Source organism: Bubalus bubalis, chromosome 6 (genome assembly GCF_019923935.1).
Source record: "Bubalus bubalis isolate 160015118507 breed Murrah chromosome 6, NDDB_SH_1, whole genome shotgun sequence".
In the NCBI taxonomy this organism is placed as follows: Eukaryota; Metazoa; Chordata; class Mammalia; order Artiodactyla; family Bovidae; genus Bubalus; species Bubalus bubalis.
Window position 1 is genome coordinate 120328986 of NC_059162.1, and position 19001 is coordinate 120347986.

General features: G+C 49.9%; 2 long non-coding RNA genes across 5 annotated transcripts; both read left to right on the plus strand.

Moving 5' to 3' along the window:
- The first annotated feature begins 397 nt into the window (after nt 1-397).
- Nucleotides 398-10906, plus strand: LOC112585759. The gene is made up of 3 exons (XR_003110347.3): nt 398-2143; nt 9081-9235; nt 10318-10906. It is a non-coding gene; the product is annotated as an uncharacterized LOC112585759 (long non-coding RNA).
- A 4324-nt stretch (nt 10907-15230) lies between these two features.
- Nucleotides 15231-18170, plus strand: LOC112585760. 4 transcript variants are annotated; one of them, XR_003110349.3, is made up of 4 exons: nt 15231-15360; nt 15797-16823; nt 16942-17197; nt 18110-18170. It is a non-coding gene; the product is annotated as an uncharacterized LOC112585760 (long non-coding RNA). The 4 variants fall into 4 exon arrangements; XR_006641239.1 differs by lacking the exon at nt 18110-18170 and having other exon boundaries at nt 15797-16347; nt 16568-16823; nt 16942-17334; XR_006552039.2 differs by lacking the exon at nt 18110-18170 and having other exon boundaries at nt 15797-15921; nt 16568-16823; nt 16942-17334.
- The last annotated feature ends 831 nt before the right edge of the window (nt 18171-19001 follow it).

A 19001-nucleotide genomic window follows, 5' to 3' on the forward strand; every position in this document is an offset into this window, starting at 1 on the left:
GTTCTGGGTGTGGGGCTGCCTGTCCCCACAGGGTGCGGGTCTTGGGCTGGTCCCTGTCTGGTGGGAGACAGAGTCTCCCTGGTCTGAATGGTGGGAAGCCATCTGCTCGTGAGAGTGGGAGAGCAGCCAGTGTCTGGGGGCCTCGGTGGCCTGACGGGGAGAGGGGAGTGGTGACCGAAGGCCCATCCTCCTGCCCATTACTGCCTGGCAGACCCAGGCTGCCTGGGAGCCGCCTGCCCTGCCTAAGGGAGTGGCCTTTGGATGCTCTGTGAAGCCTCTGTTATACTTGACTAAGCCCTTGCTGGCCTTACGATCCAGGCCACGGACTTCAATCTTAGTGCCTCTCCAGGTGGGTCCATCACACCCAGGTCCTCCCAGGTTGGGATGGAAGCTCTGAGAGTGAGCATTGTGCCCCAGCATCTCAGATGCTCTCACAGGACCGAGGGAGCATCTGGAGTTCCACGGATGCCTGTCAGCTGATTGAGTCACTGTTTATAGGCGGCATTAGGCAGGTGTATCAGTCAGCGCTGAGGAAGCAACACCATGTGACAAGCTGCCCGGATACCCTGGCTCACAAGGGGCACTTATTCTCACGCTCGTGCAATGAATTTACCGAGTGTGTCTCACCCTCCTTGTCCTATGGCCACCTGGCCTTGCCCCTCTGCTGTGATGGAATATAAGAGACAAAGCCACATGTGCATGTGTTAATGCATCTGTTCTTGGGACATCTGACAACATTTGATTGGCTGATGGAAATCTCATCGATGGGGCAGAAAACACATTGGAATCATGCAGCTGGGGGAGCACACGCACGCCACATGACAAAGGGTGTGTGTGCAGGTCTTCTCACAGAGGCAGACGGGACAGGACCAGAGACCCCATCTGTCTACCTGGGCAGGGAGGAAAAGGGGGCCAGGTCCAGCAAGCACCCTTGCTTCCTTCTGCTCTGGTTGCACCTGAATTTTATATACACTAATCCCTGCAGCCCATCTTAGCAGAGTTGTGAGATGCTGATAAAAATCCGAGGATGAACAAACTTCAGGAGCTGGCTTCGGAAGACCAGGCCTCTGACCTCAGAGCTTCTGTTAGATCAGGAATCCTGATGCCTCGCTGTGTCCTTGGGATCCTGCTGGGCACTGTGGGCAATGCCACGCTGACTGCAGCTGCTTCCTGCCCCTTCCCTTTCCAGGGGCAGCTACCCAGTTGGGGAGGGAGGGCTTGAGCCGCAGCTCTGTATGTGCTTTTGCGAGGGGAATGTCCCAGGCCAGGGTTGACCAGGTGTCCCAGAGGGCAGGGCTGCTCCCCACCTCATTGTGCCCTGGGGCAGCCTCATCCATGAGGTTGGGAGGGTGACTGTTTCGGGACCACCGAGGTTGGTGCCTGATTGCTGAAGAAAGTCAGGTTTTCAAGAGTCTCCGGCTAAGTGCGGGAGATGCTCTGGGTCCCAGATGTGGTGTGAACTTCCTTCCTGTGCAGACCCTAATGGTCAGGAGCTCCATGCTCAATTCCTGTATTTTATGACCTTATTATAGAACCTGATGTTTATTGGCTTTGAAAGTCAGCCATTTGGAATATTCTGAGATGACGGATCCAGGAGTTTCCCAGCCTCCTCTCCTTTTCTCACTCCTGCCAGACCCAGCAGGATGGCCTCAACCTTCAGCCTCTGGCAGCCTCGTCTGTGAGGCCATCTAGGTGATGTGCCCCAGCCATCACAAGGGATTTCTGCCCCAGGCACGTGGACCATTGGGATGACATCTTCCTGAGAAGGCCCGGGCGGCCCTGGCCTGTGAGTGGCCTTAGCCCCATGGAGACCCCAGCAGAGCCCTGCTGGGCAGGAGGCCATGCAGCCAGCAGATGCTCCCTGTGGTGCCCACAGCCCCGTGCGCCCAGTGAGGGTGCCTGCTGTCCAGGATGACAGCCTTGTGTTAACAATTAACTCAGACTTTGAACACGAGCTTGGTAAACGTTGTGCTGAGTCGGAAGGCCTGGAGACAAACACACAGGTTTTACCAGATGGCACGCTGGCATCGCAATGGTCCGTAAATCTGAGTCTTCTTCTGTTGTTCACTGTGGTTCTCCCGGACCCCCAGACAGCACCTTAGTCTTCATTCTCTGCCAAGTCCTGCAAAATGGATGTTAAGAGGTAGGTATTTAAAGTCCTGAGCATTTGAAATGGTCACATATTTTAGGAATAATATATTTTGTTACAACATATTTTTAGTCTCATTATTTTATTAACAGTATGGCCTTGCATCCAATTTTCTAACAATGTATGATTTAAAAGTTTAAGTGGCAGAAATTGTTCCAATTTAACGTTTTATTCATCTGCAGGCCGAACATTTCAATCACTTCTCTGTGTGGCCAGGCGCCCCTGAAAGTGCCTGTTGTGTGCACCTCGAGGGCCCAAGAGGTTCTCCTTCGGGGATGGGGCGAGGCTTGTTCCAGGAGGCGCAGCGCTTGCTTATGGAACCTCTGAAGCACATGGTGAAGGCTGATGTCAGTGCCTTCAGGTTTCCATAGTAACCCTGTCTCCCTGCATGGGACCCTCAGGCATGGACGTTGACCCCTGGACCCAGAGCCTCATCCAAGCAAAGGATGAGTGAGGAACATGGTTGGATATGATGCCCCTCACCCTCCAGACCCGAGGGCAGTGCCCCCGCCAGGCGCACCGAGGAGTGCTGCCCTGACAGGCTCTTCCCTGGCGGTCCTCTGGGGGCGCTCCTTCTTCTGCCCGCGTCCCACACGCCTCACCAGGTGATGAGTCCCTCCCATCAGCTGGTAAAGAATCCGCCTGCAGTGCAGGAGACCCCAGTTCGATTCCTGGGTCGGGAAGATCAGCTGGAGAAGGGGTAGGCTACCCAGTCCAGAATTCTTGGGCTTCCCTTGTGGCTTTGCTGGTAAAGAATCCGCCTGCAATGCAGGAGACCTGGGTTCGATCCCTGGGTTGGGGAGGTCCCCTGGAGAAGGGAAAGGCTACCCACTCCAGTATTCTGGCCTGGAGAATCCCATGGACTGTATAGTCTCTGGGGTCCAAGAGTTGGACATGGCTGATATAAGGTATATCAAGAACTATTTCCACTGTAGATTACATGAAAGAAACACTTTTATGTTGTAAAAATAAAGCTATCCTTAATTTAAATGTTAAAGAGCATGTGTTGGTGGGAATGTAAATTGATGCAACCACTATGGAAAAAATTATGGCGGCCCCTCAAAATATTGAAAATAGGATGACCTTAGGATCCAGCAACTTCACTTCTGGGTGTTTTTCTGAGGAAAACAAAAACACTAACTTGAAAAGACACATGCTTTCTTATATTCACTGTAGCACTATTCACAACAGTGAAGATAAGGAAGCAACCTAAGTGCCCACTGATAGGTGAATGGGTAAAGAAGCTGTCATACATGAACACGGTAGAATATTACCAACCCATGGAAAGAATAAAACCTTACCATCTGTGACAATGTGGATGGACCTGGAGGGTTTTATGCTAAGTGAAGTATTAGACAGAGAAAGACAAATAGTCTATGATTTCACTTATATGTGGAATCTAAAAAACACAGCAAGCAAACAGAAATGGAAACAGACCCACAGATTCAGAGAAGGTGCAGGGGGTCGCCTGAGGGGAGAAGCTGGGGCAATGAGTGACATGGGTGACAGATCAGAGGCTTAGCACTCCAGGCGTAAAGTAACTTAGTCTCGTGCAGGCACCAGCCTCATAACAACCTCGTGTGAAGACAGATGGCAACTCGATGTGCCGCGCTGGTCGTGTGATAACGTCCACAAGGGCCAAGCCACTGTCTTGCACACCTGAAGCTGGTACAGCTCTGTGAGTCAGATGTGCTTCAAAAACGGCCCAACAGTGTGGAAACAGCAATTCGTTTCTCCCCTTCCTGGGAGACTATTTGGCAAATAGTGTTTAGTTCCAAAAGAAGCTGGGTAATAAAATACATGTTATTCATGCTTTCTAATATTTGTGCAACACCTGCCCTTCTTCACGCTCGGATGCGCATGTCAGTGGGTTTCGACAATGTTCCCCCAACCCCTACCCCTGTCCTGTAAACCCCTTGGCCCGTGGAGATGTCGTGGACTTAGTTTAGTTCACTCGGCTGTTCTGTTAACTTGGCCAAATCATTCTAAGATCTGTCTCTTAGGGGTGGGGGCTGCTTGGTGGAGACTGGCCTGACTATGGCTCTGTCAGTCCCCTCCCATCAGGAGGGGGCGGGGGACCACCTGACAGTCCATCCCGCCCCTGGGCTGTCTGTCAGTGTCCCCCACGGTGGACCCACGGATGGGTTGCGGAGCCCCTCTGGGATGTGGGGGCTCTGTGTCACTGTCTGCCCCCGACTTACTGCACACGAGGTGTAGTAAGTGCACAGGGTGGAGGGCTTGTCTCCCTACACGGAATCTCCCTACATGGAGTATGAGCTTCAGCAACAGTACCTCCAATTCAGGACTGATTTCCTTCAGGATTCACTGGTTTGATGTCCTTGCAGTCCAAGGACCTCTCAAGAGTCTTCTCCAACACCACACTTCAAAAGCGTCAATACTTTGGTGCTCAGCTTTCTTGCTGGTCCAACTCTCACATCCATACATGACCACTGGAAAAACCATAGCGTTGACTAGACAGACCTTTGTTGGCAAAACAATGTCTCTGCTTTATAATATGCTGTCTAGGTTGGCCGTAGCTTTTCTTTCAAGGAGCAAGTGTCTTTTAATTTCATGGCTGCAGTCACCACCTGCAGTGATTTTGGAGCCCCCCAAAATAAAGTCTGTCACTGTTTCCACTGTTTCTCCATCTATTTCCCATGAAGTGATGGGACCGGATGCCATGATCTTCGTTTTCTGAATGTTGAGCTTTTAGCCAACTTTTTCACTCTCCTCTTTCACTTTCATCAAGAGGCTTTTTAGTTCCTCTTCACTTTCTGCCATAAGGGTGGTGTCATCTGCGTATCTGAGGTTATTGATATTTCCCCCAGCAATCTTGATTCCAGTTTGTGCTTCATTTAGCCCAGCATTTCACATGATATATTCTGCATATAACTTAAATAAGCAGGGTGACGATATACAGCCTTGATGTACTCCTTTCCAATTTGGAACCAGTTTGTTGTTCCATGTCCAGTTCTAACTGTTGCTTCTTAACCTGCATACAGGTTTCCCAGGATGCAGGTAAGGTGGTCTAGTGTTTCCATCTCTTTAAGAGTTTTCCACTGTTTGTTGTGATCCACATAGTCAAAGGCTTTAGTATAGTTGATGAAGCAGAAGTAGATATTTTTCTGGAATGCTCTTGCTTTTTCTATGATCCAACGAGTATAGGCAATTTGATCTCTGGTTCCTTTGTATTTTCTAAATCCAGCTTAAACATCTAGGTGTTCTGGTTCATGTACTGCTGAAGCCTAGTTTTGAGAATTTTGAGCATTGCCTTGCTAGTGTGTGAGATGAGTGCAATTGTATAGTAGTCTGAGCATTCTTTGGCATTGCCTTTTTTTGGGATTGGAGTGAAAACTGTCCTTTTCCAGTCCTGTGGTCACTGCTGAGTTTTCTAAATTTGGTGGTATATTGAGTGCAGCACTTTAACAGTGTCATCTTTTAGGGTTTGAAATAGCTCATCTGGAATTCCATCACCTCCACTAGCTTTGTTCGTTGTGATGCTTCCTAAGACCCACTTGAGTTCGCATTCCAAGATGTCTGGCTCTAGGTGAGTGATCACACCATTGTGGTTATCTGGGTCATTAAGATCTTTTTGTATTGCTGTTAGGTTTAAGTTCATTCTTTAAATTCTCTTAGGTAGTGCATGTCATGTGACCTTTTTTAAAAATGGAAAGCTGCTTATTGGAAAAGCAGCTGTTCAGAACATATGGGAGATAGTAAGAAATACTGAGAAACCAGAATTGAGTGTTCAGCTTTTGAAAAACTGTGCTTCGAGTCTCCATATGGGGAGGTGAAACTTGAGGTGCCTCGTTACCCTTGATGTCAAAACCTGACAAAGACTTTAAATAAAGGAAAATTATGGAAAAGTCTCTTTCACGATAGCAAACAAAAAAATCCTAAGCAAAAATTGGCCAAATTACATAGAAACGCCAATATGTCATGATGCAGTGGGTTTATTCCAGGAAAACAAGGGTGGTTTAAAGCTAAAAAGTCAATGTAATTCAACACTATCGGATGAAAGAGAAAACCCCATCTCAATGGACGCAGGAAAAGTATTGATAAAATGCAAACTCCATTCATTGTGAAATCTTTTAACCGACACTAGGAACCAAAGGGAACCTCCTCAGTCCAATAAAGAGAGTAGATAGCCGTCCAGCCACGAACAGCACTCGTGAGTTAGTAACACTGCCACCATGTCTGTTCAATAGTTCCCTGGGCGAGAAAAACATGCCTGAGGATTTGGAAGGAAGAAATAAAATTCATAATGTGATTGTGTACAGAGAAGGAAAGAATACACTTAAAAACTCCCCAAATTAATATGGATACAGATCAATATTAAGAAATCACTTGTACTTCTCAATACCAGCGACAAATAGACAACAGAATCCTAAGATAGCAGCCTTTCCAGTCGTGCAAACAGTATCCAGTGGTATGCGGATGCCGTGTGCACTGAGAACCAATCTCAGCTGAAGGAAATGAAAGGTGAGTGGGGTGAGAGGCCACACGGTTTTTAAATGTCAATCTCCCTCAGACTGACTATAAATTCAGTGCGATTCTAATCAATATTCAGTGTGATTCTAATCAACATTCTAGCTGATTCCTTTTCTGGAAATCAACACGCTTACTTTGAACTCAATGTGTGTGGTCATCAGCCTCTGAGATGACCCAGGGACCCCCAACTCCCCACCTGTAGCCACCCCCATCCCCCGCCCTCGCCAAGGTGGGCTGGCCCAGGGACCCTCTCCAGTGAGGACACAGTGTCACTTCTGAAGCGCTGAGGTTACCTTCACTCAAGGAAGCCACTCCTGGATTCCTGATTTACACTCAGAGATAATAAGTGGGGTGTTTACACTGCTGAGTTTTGGGTGGTTTGTTTCCCAGCAACAAATAACTAATACAATACAGAAATGCAAAGGGCCTAGAAGAGCCAGAGCACGTGTGAGAACACAGCTGGAGGGCTTCCTGCAAAGCAACAGTGATTGAGGCTGTGTGATGCTGATGTGCGCTTTCCTGGTGGCTCAGCGGCAAAGAATCAGCCTGCCATGCCGGAGCCACAGGAGGTGTGGGCTCAATCCCTGGATGGGGAAGATTCCCTGCAGGAGGGCATGGCAACCCCCTCCAGTATTCTTGCCTGGAGAATCCCATGGACAGAGGAGTCTGGCGGGCCACAGTCCACGGGGTTGTGAAGAGTTGGGCACGACTGAGCGACTAAGCACGCAGGCACCACGATGCTGATGGAAAAGCAGACAAATGGGACCAAAGGGCCAGAAAGATGGCACAGAAACCGCCCCCTGATCCAGGCCACAGTGGCGCCTCGCTGTGCGGAAAGGAGGTTTTAAAAATAAAATGTGTGTGCTAATTGGTTCAAGGTGGGAAAGAGTGAAGTTCTGGCTCTTTCCACATTTTATGCAAAAATAAATTCACATTCTAGGTGTACTGCAGGTCCACACATGGACGAGGAAGCAGTTAAGATTTAAGGAGAAAACAAAGAGAATGCCTTCCTTCTTCTGGGAGGTGAAGGCATCTTAAGCAGGAAGCACACACTCAATAAACATGAGGAACAGGCTTGCTACTTGTGCGACGCTGTGATTAAGAACATCTGCTCATCAACAGACACAGCGAAGAAAGTGAAAATGCAGGTCACAGAACAGGAGGCTTTGTCTGTATCTGTTTATCTCTATATACTTACATGCGTCAAAGTATCTCATCCAACGAAGAACTACAAATTGCTCAAATACACGCACAGCAAATAAAGTATTTACACAGGCCCTTCAGAAAAGAAAAATATTCAGACAGCATGTAAATAGCAAAAAGGGCTAAAGTGTTACTCATTAGGGAGTAAGGCATGAAACCCCAGCGTGACACCATGGCACACTCACCATGGCACACTCACCAAATGGCTGAAAAGAACTCACGTGCTGACCTGTGGCTGGCATGAGTGCAGCCATCACGCTGGAGGGGAGACAAAGCCACGTGTGATCTGAGCCCGCAGCCCTGTGCCTCCCTGGCTCAGGGTCCCCACGGCCCCACGGATGCACTTGAGCTGCTGCCAGAGCAGGCAGCCGGAGGCAGGTCCAGGCTCAGTGACAGTGTCCTAGGGCAAAGAGCTCCCGGGGATGTAACAGAAAGAGCCCAGCGGATTGGCTCCTGAGGGGAGACTCTTACCGAGATGACAGACGCTCCAGAAGGAAGTCGCTGTGCAAATCTGTGACACAGCCAGGAACCTTTTAAGCATCATTGAGCAGCAGCCCTGGAGCCACAAAGGCTGGAAAATGGGCTGGTTTCCAGACAGTGTCGTGTGAAGGCAGGAGGTGCGGGCAGTCGTCCGCTGGTCACTTGTTCCCCAGAAGGCCTATGTTGCCCAGAGGATCAGACCAGTTACATTCACTGTTGGTTTACTAACCTGAAGTTGTTTCAGCAGGAAGCATCATGCAGATCTATATAATTAAACCTGCAGCAAATCTGAGGGACATTATTTTATCCTTTGAGTTAATAGTTTTACCTCTTCGATCTGGCTTGTAAAGAACTGAGCCTAAATGCCTGTGTGGCCCTTGTGTGGTGATTTGGTTGTAAGATTTCAAACTTTATTCAATTTCAATCAGGGAAAAATCACATTTTATTACAGTTTTTGGGTATTTCCCCATATTAAGTCCCAATGCCAGCCAAGTCATAACTGAGATACCTGTTTACTTTAAAATAAGGTATCTGATTTCTTTGAAACTATGGACCAGATAGTAATGGAGGGCATTAAATTTTGTCTTTTATATTGAACAATATTTTGGCAATATTAGACTCGGTGATTTATGACAATGGTGAACTGCTTTATCGAAATAATAGAGACAAATGAATTTCAAGACAGAAAGCCTGGGAAATAGCCAACTGGACCCTGGGGTTCTAGAACATTCACTCTGACGGCACTTTCCACCTCCAGGTCGTGAGGGATTTGGCGTCACCAGGTTGAAGCTGGGGCTGTTCCAGAAGCTTGGATAGACAGGCGGACGGAAGAACCCCGGGGTTCGAGTCTCCCTCGAAGTTCCCAGCAGGGAGCGGCGGCCCCACAGCCCTGCGCGTGGGGAGAAGTTGCTGGTAATGAAAACACTTTTCTGAAAAACCCTTAACTGGAGTAGAGGCAGCCGCGGGCCGGGCCTTGCTTCAGCGGGATTTAAGAGTCTGACACGACTGAGCGACTTCACTTTCCCTTTTCACTTTCATGCACGTGAGAAGGAAATGGCAACCCACTCCAGTATGCTTGCCCGGAGAATCCCAGGGACGGGAGCCTGGTGGGCCGCCGTCTATGGGGTCGCACAGAGTCGGACACGACTGACGTGACTCAGCAGCAGCAGCAGCAAGGGTCGGTAGCTGTCATTCTAGCTGTCTGTCTGGCGACTCCACCAGCTGCTGTGGGCGGTGCTTGCCGGGGGCCCGCCCAGCATCTGCTCCGAAAGCGCGGAGCCCCCCAGGGGCGTCCCTAGGGCCCTCTGAAAGGGCGCCTCCTCGTGGTCCAATTCGGCAGCTTTCACAACTGCGGGAGGCCTGCCTTTGTTTACGTGCCTGCGTACTGCGGTGAACTTGTGCACACACACACGCACACACACGTGCGTGTTGGCTCCAGGAGGGCCCAGTGTATTCCCTGCAGGGTTGCGGGGCTGTAGATTGGGGCCTGACCTCCGCCACCTCCCAGGAGGATTGGTTCCGGTCAGAGCAACACAGGGGCTGCTGAGGAGCCGGGCTGGCGGGGGGACAGTGAGAGGCAGGGGCGTCGGGGGTCCGGGTCGCCGGGGGTCCGAGACGCTGGCTGGAGACCCTCAGGGCCTGCAGCCCGGGCCGGCCCCCGGGAGGCCCTCGGGTCTCCCTAAGGGCACCTGAGACAGTGGTGAGGCTGGGTCACCTCTGTGTGTGAGATGTATCACTTGTAATAGGGCTTGCTTTTAACAGAAAATGAAATGATGCATAGAAACAAAGCTTTGGGGAGACACAGAAGTTAAATGAAACGATAAAGCTGACCACCGCAGTCACAGGCAACAAGAAAAACAAGCCCTGGGATAAATAACAATAGCAACAGAAAAAGGAATCGAGTTAGAGGAAACACTGACCGAGGAGATTAGCAATCTATTATGGGCTCCAGGCTTAACCTTGTGAAACTGCACGTTGAATTCTGCGGTTTGCAGTCCTGTGCACGTGCCTTGAAGAGCTGAGATTCAAACGTCGAACTGCAACACATGGAAGCTGACTCTGCCCTTCAGACGCCCGTCTCCCTCTGCTCCTGCTCCCTTGCCGCAGGCAACTCCGGAATTCTCGATGTGCCGATGTGCCGGGGTGGCCGACCTGACCTTGAGCTGGTGTTTGGGAATCCTTGTCCCAGGGATGCTGGATCATTCCGGGAGTGGAGGGGCAGCGAGAGTCCAGCGGGAGGAGGAGGCCCCCGTTTCTGGGTGGTGGTCCAGGGGCCCACTGCCCTGCGTCTGTGGGAAGGCCCCCTTATTCTGTTTTCTGTGCCTTTTGCAGCCAGATCTCTGTCTGGGACCCTGTGCTCGTGTCCTGGGGATGGACGGTCTGCGGGAACCATGTGCAGGGTCCCCGGAGCCCTGGGAGCATCACAGCGGCCGTCTGTGCATCTCTCCAGGACAACCTGCCCGGCCCAGACACCGTGCCCTCAGTCAGTCAGTTCAGTCGCTCAGTCGTGTCCCACTGTATGTGACCCCATGAATCGCAGCACGCCAGGCCACTCAGACTCACGTCCATTGAGTCAGTGATGCCATCCAGCCATCTCATCCTCTGTTGTCCCCTTCTCCTCCTGCCCCCAATCCCTCCCAGCATCAGAGTATTTTCCAATGAGTCAACTCTTCGCATGAGGTGGCCAAAGTACTGGAGTTTCAGCTTTAGCATCATTCCTTCCAAAGAACACCCAGGACTGATCTCCTTTAGAGTGGACCGGTTGGATCTCTTTGCAGTCCAAGGGACTCTCAAGAGTCTTCTCCAACACCACAGTTCAAAAACATCAATTCTTTGGCACTCAGCTTTCTTCACAGTCCAACTCTCACATCCATACATGACTACTGGAAAAACCATAGCCTTGACTAGATGGACCTGTGTTGGCAAAGCAATGTCTCTGCTTTTTAATATGCTATCTAGGTTGGTCATAACCCTCCTTCCAAGGAGTAAATGTCTTTTAATTTCATGGCTGCAGTCACCATCTGCAGTGATTTTGGAGCCCCCCAAAATAAAGTCTGACACTGTTTCCACTGTTTCCCCATCTATTTCCCATGAAGTGATGGGACCAGATGCCATGATCTTAGTTTTCTGAATGTTGAGCTTTAAGCCAACTTTTTCACTCTCCTCTCTCACTTTCATCAAGAGGCTTTTAGTTCCTCTTCACTTTCTGCCATAAGGGTGGTGTCATCTGCATATCTGAGTTTATTGATATTTCTTCCGGCAATCTTGATTCCAGCTTGTGCTTCTTCCAGTCCAGCGTTTCTCATGATGTACTCTGCATATAAGTTAAATAAGCGGGGTGACAACATACAGCCTTGACGTACTCCTTTCCAATTTGGAACCAGTCTGTTGTTCCATGTCCAGTTCTAACTGTTGCTTCCTGACCTGCAAATAGGCTTCTCAAAAGGCTGGTCAGGTGGTCTGGTATTCCCATCTCTTTCAGAATTTTCCACAGTTTATTGTGATCCACACAATCAAAGGCCTTGGCATAGTCAATAAAGCAGAAGTAGATGTTTTTCTGGAACTCTCTTGCTTTTTCCATGATCCAGCGGATGTTGGCAATTTGATCTCTGATTCCTCTGCCTTTTCTAAAACCAGCTTGAACATCTGGAAGTTCACGGTTCATGTATTGCTGAAGCCTGGCTTGGAGCATTTTGAGCATTACTTTACTAGCGTGTGAGATGAGTGCAATTGTGCGGTAGTTTGAGCATTCTTTGGCATTGCCTTTCTTTGGGGTTGGAATGAAAACTGACCTTTTCCAGTCCTGTGGCCACTGCTGAGTTTTCCAAATTTGCTGGCATATTGAATGCAGCACTTTCACAGCATCATCTTTCAGGATTTGAAATAGCTCAACTGGAATTTCATCACCTCCACTAGCTTTGTTCATAGTGATGCTTTCTAAGGCCCACTTGACTTCACATTCCAGGATGTCTGGCTCTAGGTGAGTGATCACACCATCGTGATTATCTTGGTCGTGAAGATATTTTTTGTACAGTTCTTCTGTGTATTCTTGCCACCTCTTCTTAATATCTTCTGCTTCTGTTAGGTCCATACCATTTCTGTCCTTTATTGAGCCCATCTTTGCATGAAATGTTCCCTTGGCATCTCTGATTTTCTTGAAGAGATCTCTAGTCTTTCCGATTCTGTTGCTTTCCTCTATTTCTTTGCATTGATCGCTGAAGAAGGCTTTCTTATCTCTTCTTGCTATTCTTTGAAACTCTGCATTCAGATGTTTACATCTTTCCTTTTCTCCTTTGCTTTTCGCTTCTCTTCTTTTCACAACTATTTGTAAGGCCTCCCCAGACAGCCATTTTGCTTTTTTGCATTTCTTTTCCATGGGGATGGTCTTGATCCCTGTCTCCTGTACAATGTCATGAACCTCTGTCCATAGTTCATCAGGCACTCTATCTCTCAGATCTAGTCCCTTAAATCTATTTCTCACTTCCACTGTATAATCATAAGGGATTTGATTTAGGTCATACCTGAATGGTCTAGTGGTTTTCCCTACTTTCTTCAATTTCAGTCTGAATTTGGCAATAAGGAGTTCGTGATCTGAGCCACAGTCAGCTCCCGGTCTTGTTTTTGCTGACTGTCTAGAGCTTCTCCATCTTTGGCTGCAAAGAATATAATCAATCTGATTTTGGTGTTGACCATCTGGTGATGTCCATGTGTAGAGTCTTCTCTTGTGTTGTTGGAAAAGGGTGTTTGCTATGACCAGTGCATTCTCTTGGCAAAACTCTATTAGCCTTTGCCCTGCTTCATTCTGTATTCCAAGGCCAAATTTGCCTGTTACTCCAGGTGTTTATTGACTTCCTACTTTGGCATTCCAGTCACCTATAATGAAAAGGACATCTTTTTTGGGTGTTAGTTCTAAAAGATCTTGTAGGTCTTCATAGAACTGTTCAACTTTAGCTTCTTCAGTGTTACTGGTTGGGGCATAGACTTGGATTACTGCGATATTGAATGGTTTGCCTTGGAAACGAACAGAGATCATTCTGTCGTTTTTGAGATTGTATCCAGGTACTGCATTTCAGACTCTTTTGTTGACCATCATGGCTATTCCATTTCTTCTAAGGGATTCCTGCCCGCAGTAGTAGATATAATGGTCATCTGAGGGGCAACCCCATGTCCAAGGAGCGGTGGCTGTGCAGGCGCAGGAGGGCCGAGAGGAGCTACTCCACGTTCAAGGTCAGGAGGGGCGGCAGTGAGGAGATACCCCTCATCCAAGGTAAGGAGCAGCAGCTGCGCTTTGCTGGAGCAGCCGTGAAAAGATACCCCAAGGTAAGAGAAACCCAAGTAAGATGGTAGGTGTTGCGAGAAGGCATCAGGGGGCAGAAACACTGAAACCATAATCACAGAAAACTAGTCAATCTAATCACACAGACCACAGCCTTGTCTAACTCAGTGAAAGTAAGCCATGCCCTGTGGGGCCACCCAAGATGGGCGGGTCATGGTGGAGAGGTCTGACAGAATGTGGTCCACTGGAGAAGGGAATGGCAAACCACTTCAGTATTCTTGCCTTGAAAACCCCATGAACAGTATGCAAAGGCAAAATGATAGGATACTGAAAGAGGAACTCCCCAGGTCAGTAGGTGCCCAACATGCTACTGGAGATCAGTGGAGAAATAACTCCAGAAAGAATGAAGGGATGGAGCCAAAGCAAAAGCAATACCCAGTTGTGGATGTGACTGGTGATAGAAGCAAGGCCCGATGCTGTAAAGGGCAATATTGCATAGGAACCTGGAATGTCAGGTCCATGAATTAAGGCAAATTGGAAGTTGTCAAACAGGAGATGGCAAGAGTGAAGAATCAGTGAACTAAAATGGACTGGAATGGGTGAATTTAACTCAGATGACCATTATATCTACTACCGTGCCCTCAGCTCAGGGCCTTTTCTGGGAGGATTGGAAGCCAACGTGTTATTATTACTCCAGGAAAATGTTTTTTGCAGCAAATGTGTGCATAGTAGGGACGGCCATGTGAGGTGCCCAGGACCCACCGTGACACAGGTGGAGAAACACCAGGGGAGCAGAGAGGTCAAGGTCAAGGTCAAGGAGCAGGGAGCGGGTGGGGTCTAGCCGGGCCTGGCAGAGGTGGAGGGTGCAGCCCCCTGACCTTGGGGACTGGGGGCCAAGGGGGCACCTCCTCCCGGAAGGTGGGCCTCTGACAGCTGCTCTGAGAGGACAGGCCTCAGCACTCGGGGTCCACACGGCCCCTCGCCGACCGTCACCTGCTGTCCTGGGTGCCAGGTGGCGAAGTAGCCGCAGGCCGCTCTCTGGGGTGGACATTCTGGTGATGACTGGTGTGTTGACCGCGGTGGCCACACTGACTCTTCTGCTCCGGCCCCCCCACCCCTGTTTAGACTGTGGCATCCAGACAGGGGCCAGGGGTGGCATGGACCCTCCTGCTTGAGGCCGTGAGCTTCTAGGGCTTGCTAAAAATTGTTCGACTTTAAAATAATTAGCATTACAGAAATTGTTTGCAAAATAGTACAAGTAATTCCAATAAACCCTTCACCCAGATTCCCCAAATATTATCATTTTATTGCATTTGAGTCATCATTCTTGTGCACCTGGCACTTTCAGGTGGGTAGGAATCCAGGTAAGGGGATGGGTGGGTGGGTGGGCAGATGGGTGGGTGGCAGGTAGAGAGAAGAGGGTGGTTGGATGGGCAGAGGGTGTGCATGTCTAATTCTTTCTCCGAGACTTCTTGATGTGCTTATCGTATCCAACATGTCTAAATTACTAGAGCTGCAACTTCTAGATTCATATTAAAGTATCAAATTATGAATATTTAATAATAATCACCGTTAATTGGTTTAGTTTATGATTGTTTGGCACTTAAAAGCATCAGTTCCTTTCCTTCCACATTTAAGGTCGGCATCTGCGTCTGGACCACAGAGCTGTTTGTCTCTGCTACTCGGAGTGCTGCGGGGTGGTCTGCAGTCACAGGTGGGCTGTGCCTCAAGGGTTAGGCTTCCTGACAGCACCCTGATTCTGGTGAGTAATGCTTTATAAGGACGAGGCCTAAATTCTAACAGCTGAGTAATCCCTGACTCGATAGAAGAGATATCACAAAGGACAACAGCAGCAGAGTCATTTGCTGTCACTTCAACCCCCAGACTTCCACCGGCTCAGCCTGTTTTGTTGGGGGTGGTGGGGAGGGAGGCAGACCGTAAGCCCACCCAGAGAAGGGTGGCCATGGTGAGGGGCTCCCCAGGGCACAGGGAGAAATGCCGAGGGAGGGGAGGAAATGTCCTCGTGTTTGGGGGCCGCAGAAGACACGAGAAAGGGTGGTCAGTGGTGATCAGAGGGCAGGGGGCCCAGCCTTGCAGGGATAATTCCAAGACGCTCCCTGGGAGGGAAGGCTGGGCTGGGTGATGCTAGGTCTCATCGCTCTGGTTTTGAACTTGGTGGCATATTCTGTTTGGTCCAGTCAGGAGCCACCCAGTATCTCCAAAGGTGTCTGAGACGGTGGGGGGACTGATTGCCCATGACCAGGTGGTGTAGGGAGAGCTGGAGCGGCAGTGGCTCCATCGGTCACTCCTCACTGAGGAACAGGTCAGGAGTGGCCCTGAGCATCTGCGCAGTGGCCCTCCCAGCAGAGCCTATGGTGCTGGGCAGAGGAGGGTCCTGACCCTGAGGTGGGGAAGCTTGGGCACCTGGGAAGGACGCGTGCAGGTGGGGTGTGGCTCTGGGGCCTGGGGCTGCCCACCCTAATAGCAGGGACCAGAATGCAGAGGGTGAGGGTTGGGTGAACTGGGGAGGCCCTCCTGGGGGGGGTGGTGGCCCATTGAGTGCCCAGGCCTCCAGCGCTGGGATGAACAGCACCTGCAGACCCCCTGAGCCTGGCAGAGCCCCCTCCCCAGGGCTTACCCTCCTGTTCCCAGGCTCGCAGCCTGGCTCTGTGTTCTGGAGCAGACACCTTCTCTGTGATGAGTTCACCTTCGGGCACACTTCCTGGCAGCAAGGTCTTTCCAGCTTCAGGTCAGTGAGGAAGGGTTCCTTTTCCAGACAGGCCCCCAGCCCCTGACTTCTGGGTCCTCCAGCCTCCACTTAGGCTGGTCCAGCTAGAACGTAGTCAGGATTTGGCAAAATCAGACACACACAAACAAAGTAATTCTCTCTTGGGGCAAAACAGAAGGCACAGGACAACCTGGTGGAAAATGAGTCGTAAAACTTAAAAAACATTTAAAATGTCTCTCAGCCACAACGGAAGAGAACTGAAGCTCCACACAGATTCCAGGACAAGGGAGGGGATGAGACACGACCCTCGGAGTCATCGGGTCCCAGGCAGATCGGCTGTCAGAGCTCACTTCTCTGGGGTTTCGAGCTGACGGTGCAGCCGCCCACGTCAAATGCAGACTCAGTCTGGAGACCATCCCCATTTCTGTGGCCAGCGGAGCCCCAAGCAAGTCAGATCTGTGCCACAGACGTGCAGGCCAAACGATGTTTCTTTACAGGTTGACAAGTAGCCTTTTAAAAGTTTGAATGTTTACTTTTTTCAGTCCTGTTTCCGCTTCTCTATCTTAATTCTGAATATCCTTCCTTTCCCTCCCTCCTCCCCCACTCCCGCCTTAGGTCCATGGGGGTGTATCTCCTCTCCGACTGCACCACAGTGGCCGAGCCCTGAGCTGGTCATGTGTTGGATGAAGCGCTATGGCTTCATCACGCCCAACCGCGGCAGGCAGGGGACATCACTGGCATTGACGATACAGCCGGGGACCTGGGTTCAGCTATGAGTCCACAGCTGAATGCCTCTGTTGACACAGGGCCCCTTAGAAACAACACCAGATGAATGCTGGGCCTTTCTCTTCATGCCTGTTTCAGCTCTCAGGTGACAAGGCACATGTGCTTTCCAGAGAAGTGTTGGGAAGACGTGGGGAAGAATTAAAAGGGGAGAAAACACCAGATGTATTGCAAACAGAATGCATTTTACAGCGAACACCTGTCCGACCCACTAAGAACTGCCAGTTAGATCTCTCTCACCAGACACCTGTCTTCACTTCTCCCCCCACTTCTCCAGCCTTTTATCCTCCATTCATCCTAGGTCGATGCCAACTCACAGCGTTTCTCCTTCTGGAGCAGAGTTTACACACAGTGAATGTGTGAGCACTCATGGAGCTTTGACATGTGCTACTCCGAACAGTGTGGGACGGCCCCTGCAGAGACAAAGTTCCCAGAGTCCCTCCAGGTCCCTGCCATTTCCCTGATGCAGTCGTGGGTCCGACATGTCTCCACCAAAGGCTGGCCTGCCTGTAGCCTCACAGGACAGTACACATGCCAGGCTCACCTGTCGAGACTCACCTGTGCGGTGGGGACAGGAGGGACCTCTGTGAACCCTCCCTGTTCTCCAGCCCTCCTGCCTGCGGGCTCCTCTGCAGTGGGACGTCTGGCTGCTGAGCGTCTGCTTTGGCCCTTCTCTTCCTGAAAACGTCTGTTTCCATTGCCCCTGGGGGTCTGGGCTGTAGGGGTGGCACCTGCTTAGTTTTTTGGAGCTGCTGGGCACCCCCCCAGCTCGTCTTCACTGTTCTGAGTGCACAGCACCCTCTCCCCACCGGCGCCGTCAGCTGTGTAAATTCTGCCATTCTTCCCATTGTGTGGTATTTACACTCGACTCCCTGTGGCTGGTCTGCTGAGAGTTTTCTCATGGCTTATTTCCCAGCGCTTGGCTTGCTGTTTGTTCAGGTGTTTTCACCGTTGTTTTATTGAGTGGTTTGTACTGAAGTTTTGATGTTATTTATTCTAGGTGTCCGGAGAAGGCAATGGCACCCCACTCCAGTACTCTTGCCTGGAAAATCCCACAGATGGAGGAGCCTGGTAGGCTGCAGTCCATGGGGTCGCTAAGAGTCAGACACAACTGAACGACTTCACTTTCATGCATTGGAGAAGGCAATGGCACCCCACTCCAGTACTCTTGCCTGGAGAATCCCAGAGATGGGGGAGCCTGGTGGGCTGCTGTCTATGGGGTCGCACAGAGTAGGACCCGACTGAAGTGACTTAGCAGCAGCAGCAGCATTCTAGGTGTCAGTCCTTTGCCAAATATGTTTTTGAGAATTATATACATCTGCAGTCAGAGCAGTGATTTGATGAGCAAAGATTTTAATTTTGATAAAGTCTAATCGTCAAAGCTATGATTTTTCCAGTAGTCATGTATGGATGTGAGAGTTGGACCACAAAGAAAGCTGAGCGCCAAAGAATTGATGCTTTTGAACTGTGGTGTTGGAGAAGACTCTTGAGAGCCCCTTGAACAGCAAGGAGATCAAACCAGTCCATCCTAAAGGAAATCAGTCCTGAATATTCATTGGAAGGACTGATGCTGAAGCTGAAGCTGCAATACTTTGGCCACCTGATGTGAAGAACTGACTCATAGGAAAAGACCCTGATGCTGGGAAAAATTGAAGGCAGGAGGAGAAGGGGATGACAGAGGATGAGATGGCTGGATGGAATCACCAAATCAATGGATATGAGTTTAACTAAGCTCTGGGAGTTGGTGATGGACAGGGAAGCCTGGCGTGCTGCAGTCCATGGGGTTGCAAAGAATCAAACATGACTGACTGAACTGAACTGAATCAATTGAAGTAATATGAGTGTATTCCTAATGCACACGTTTACATGGTTCACGTGTTCTTCCGTGATTA